Here is a 4,415-nt window from a genome sequence, read left to right as displayed (position 1 = left end):
CAGTTCTCAGGGAACACCGCTAGAGTTTCGTCACGTGTCTTATGAGATATCTCAAGGATGGGGTTTCCTTTCGTTTGAGGATTCCCATAATACATGTGTGCTACTTCCTTTCGTGTGCAGGTGACATCAATACTTATCTCCCATGTCTTTTCTAATCCTACTAGACGTTCTATCACATGTGTTATTAATGAAGCATGTATTTCTTTACTCGTTATGACTTGCAATGGTCTTGGACTCATCGCAAGTTCATGATAGTTCTGAGTTCATTGCAGGTCTGTGATGGCTTCATGCTCATCGCAAGTCTGCAATGGATCGGAGCTCATCGCAACCTCACAATGGCCTTATGTTCATCGTAGGTTCACGATAGCATGGCCAACAAAGTTTATCAATGGCCGCTCCTGGACCAGGAATAAATTTTAATTTGAGCTAGGTTAAAAAAAATGGATCAAACAGCCTCCATGTAAATAGATACAGTACACCAGTCATATCTGGACAAGCAGCCCTTGCCGCGTTGGCATGGCCAACAAAGCTTTCTTTATTTTGCAAGCCTTAGCTTCTTCAATGATTGCTGGAAATGGCATCATCTGGGGAGAGGTCACATACATGATGCCCCAGCAACTAGCGAGTTATAGATTCATCATCCATCAAAAGACAACCCCTGAAAGTTTGATCCTAGAATCAGATGGTCCACTGGAAAAACTTCAAGTGCTACCAATAGTCTCTACAAGAACAAGAACCATCTTTGAAACAATGGAACCGATTTCGATCACGCACGACAATCTCTCTTTTAGCAATTGCGGATATCAATTTCAAAGCATTGTGGCAGTCTTCACAAACCCGAAGGTTCTTCATGATCCTAATTGGTGTTGATGGCGGTGTTTTCATTAGACCATAAACAACAGCTAACTTCTCGCTATGACGATACAGAACCTTCTCCTTCTCACCCTCATCCATGTCAAGGAGGACAACCGAAGTATCTGGCACATAGCCTCTTTGCTTCATCTGTCGTAGTAATCCCTCCCAGTTGCAATATATCTCCTCAGCTTGAGGATGGTTCCCATCCCCGGCCACAAATTCATGGACTACGCCATCTATGGTGATTGAACTCCATCCGGGTGTCTTCTTAACACCCCTATCCCTCATCAACCTCCTTACTTTTGCTGTGTCCTCCCACCGGCCTGCATCTGCATATATATTCGATAAAACTACGTAATAACCATCATTAAGTGGATCCAATACGAGAAGGTGCTTGATTGCTTCTTCAGCCAACTTGACATTCTTGTGAACCTTACAACCACCGAGGAGAGCTCCCCACACGACTCCATTGGGTTTGACAGGCATGTTCTTGATGAACTCGTAGGCTTCTTGGAGGAAACCAGCCCGGCTAAGAAGATCGACCATGCAACCGTAATGCTCAATCTGGGGGGTTATCCCGTGGTCCCTAGTCATGCTGACAAAGAACCTGCGGCCCTCGTTTATCAGTCCCATGTGACTACATGCATGCAAGAGTCCTATGAAGGTAACACCATTGGGTCTAATGCCAATTTGGGTCATCTTGGAGAAGAGCCTCAGAGCTTCCTTGCCTTGCCCATGTATTGCTAGGCCTCCAATCATGGCTGACCACGACACAACTGTTCGTTCTTCCATTTCATCAAAAACCTGGCGTGCAACCTCGAGGCAGCCGCATTTAATATACATGTCAATCAGAGTGTTGCAAACTCGCACATTTCTCTTAAATCCACATCTGTCCGAGTACTCGTGAACCCTCCTACCAAGGTCCAACGAACCCAAATCCGCACAGGCTGCAAGAACAGCCACAACTGTTACCTCATTAGGTTTCAGCCCTGCACTTTCCATCTGTATGAAAAGATGAATGGCCTCTTTAGGCTTCCCACATTGGACGTAACCTGCAATCATTGCAGTCCATGACCTCACATTCCTCTCGGGCATTCGAGCAAACAAGTCGTAGGCCTCGGCAATATGTCCCCGCTTTATCAATTGAGTTATCATGATATTCCACGTCACAACATCTCTATGGCTCATCTTCTCAAACAACCTTCGAGCATCATCAATTGCACCGCAACATGCATACATGTGAACGATTGTGTTTTGAAGGAATAAATCCGATTGAAACCCGAGTTTCTCAATCAATCCATGAACACTCCTACCACCGGTAAGATCCAACAAAATGGAACAAGCTTTGAGAACGAATGAACAGGTGAAAGTATCAGGCCTGACATTAAACTGGCGCAACCGATAGAAGAGACGAATGGCATCAATGGGAGAATCGCCCTCGGCGAAGGTTTTCAAGCAAGAATTCCATATAACAATTTCTGGTTTGTCTACCCGTTCAAAGATCCGTTGAGCATAATCGAAGCTCGGGGAAAAAGCGCAGACCAACCCAACACGAGAGAGAGGGAGAATTGAGTGGGGAGAATTTGTTTTGATGATAAGAGAATGGATTTGTTTGAGTTCGAATGGATCATTGAAGTTGTGAAGAAGATCAGTTCTGAGATTTTCTAGGGCAATGGGCTGTGAATTTCTTCCATGATGGCTTTGGTTGGGTTTTGGTGAGGATGGAAGGTGAAGGCAAGATAGAGAATAAACCATTTTCTTCGTCCTCCTTCCTTCTAACGGTCCATTGGGTTTTGAACTTTGGAAGTTTTGGTTGGGCTTTAAACGTGTTCACATCTCCGCCCCACAACGTCCCAATATCCCCGCCGTGTATTGGGAGCAGTTCCCGATGATGACATCTTCGATTCTGATACAATCATGGGAAGATGTTCTCACTACAAGTAGGAATGCATGTGCGACGTTGTGGGGCGGAAATGGAAACTCGTTTTAAATTTTGATTTGAAGTTTTAAACTCCTTCCTTCCAACAGAACAAGTTCCAAATCTCTACCATCAAGAGACATCTCACATCACACATCTTATACATGGTAGGTCTCACTTTTATGGTAGGCCTTAGTTTTATGGTGAGATGTGCGGTGTTAGATTAAGTTGATAGAGGGTTAGAACGTATTTTGTTGGGAGAAGATACTAACTCCATTCCAACTCCGATTCCAAATATTTATTCTAGCAAACCAAAATGGCCCTCGTAAGGTAAACAGGTGAGGACAAGTCCGCGTGTGGGTGCATTGGGCGTGTGAATCTACCAATCAAAAAAGCCACATTGGCGTGTTTAAAATTTACCAACTTTAATGACCCTTTACCCATTAGTTGAAAGAATCGGGTTGAATCTGACACAAAAATGCTCAGTTTGAAAGAATACAAATACAAATATGTAGAGTACAAGTACATACAAAATATAATTATATAAGATTTTGCATTCTATAAATTTGCATTTGTACTCCTTCCATAAGTACAAATACAAAACTGTAGATGTGTAAAACTTTACATTTTCTATTATTTTGTATGTATTTATATCATACATATTTGAATTTGCACTACTTCCAAAACAGTACCCTCCGTGTTACTATTTCTCCTCTCCTTCCGCTTTCCCTCTTATTTTCACCGCCACCCCCACCCTCACCATTATTCCCCTTTTTCTCCCCCGTTGCCACTCTCTGCCTTTTCTCATCGGCCTTCGTCGTTACTTCTTCTGTCGGCTTTTCCCCCTCTTCTTTCTTTTCGCTGACAGGTGGTTCCTGTTGTGATACGATTCGAGTCTGCTTTTTGGTCCTTCCGTATACATAGTCGACGAGAAGATCAGCATCCATGGTTCCGGTTGCTGTCACGTTTCATGTGCTCAACTCTGTCTCCGCTGTTTGCACCCCTAAGCCACATAATATATACTATGATCAAGATGAGATTGCAGAAGTAGAAGTCAAGAAGAAGTAGAACCAACCCAAAAAAAAAATTCTTTTATCTATTGCTTGTAATGTGATATGAGCATAAACCCACCTCTCATTTTGAGTATCTTTCTCTTCAATTGCTCGGCACAGGCCTCGGAATGCATGCTCACATTCAGTTCTACCATCGTCAATCCACTAACCTGATGAATGATGAAACAGGGGGCTGGGATTTGTTTTTCATCTTCAACATTTCTAAGTAGAGAAAAACAAAGATACATGGGATTGCGAAGTAACAACTTCTGACATAGGCTCTCCCTCGGCTTTAGGTAACAACATGGGGCTCTACTATCCCCTTTATGGTTACTTGGTTTTGCGCCATATCCATGACAAGCTCTTCAACTCTTGTCCAGTGCCCAACACTCAATCAAAATGTATTAACTAGAGACAGAATTTATATGATTAATATTGGACTATCTGGGTGGGAAAACGTAGAAAGAACCTTTCTCCTTCTTTGCACATCCTACACAATGCAAATCTACAAATAAAATTACAGATGATGGTGGCTTAGGCCATGTTTGGTTCACTGTTCTAGGCCTCATTCTTTTAATTCTTGCTCATTC

General features: G+C 43.0%; 2 pseudogenes across 2 annotated transcripts; both read right to left on the bottom strand.

Moving 5' to 3' along the window:
- Nucleotides 1-410: 410 nt before the first annotated feature.
- LOC104594283 (pentatricopeptide repeat-containing protein At5g66520 pseudogene) lies at nt 411-2,877 on the bottom strand (annotated as a pseudogene). Its single transcript, XR_016081223.1, has one exon. The product of XR_016081223.1 is annotated as a pentatricopeptide repeat-containing protein At5g66520 pseudogene (transcript).
- A 570-nt stretch (nt 2,878-3,447) lies between these two features.
- On the bottom strand, nt 3,448-4,415 carry LOC148803344 (heavy metal-associated isoprenylated plant protein 9 pseudogene; annotated as a pseudogene). The gene is made up of 3 exons (XR_016080640.1): nt 4,064-4,415; nt 3,905-3,990; nt 3,448-3,776 (listed from the first exon to the last, which is right to left on the bottom strand). The product of XR_016080640.1 is annotated as a heavy metal-associated isoprenylated plant protein 9 pseudogene (transcript).

Source organism: Nelumbo nucifera, chromosome 1 (genome assembly GCF_055504915.1).
Source record: "Nelumbo nucifera cultivar China Antique chromosome 1, China Antique-T2T, whole genome shotgun sequence".
NCBI classification, from domain to species: domain Eukaryota; kingdom Viridiplantae; phylum Streptophyta; class Magnoliopsida; order Proteales; family Nelumbonaceae; genus Nelumbo; species Nelumbo nucifera.
This window is presented reverse-complemented; position numbering and strand designations above follow the sequence as displayed.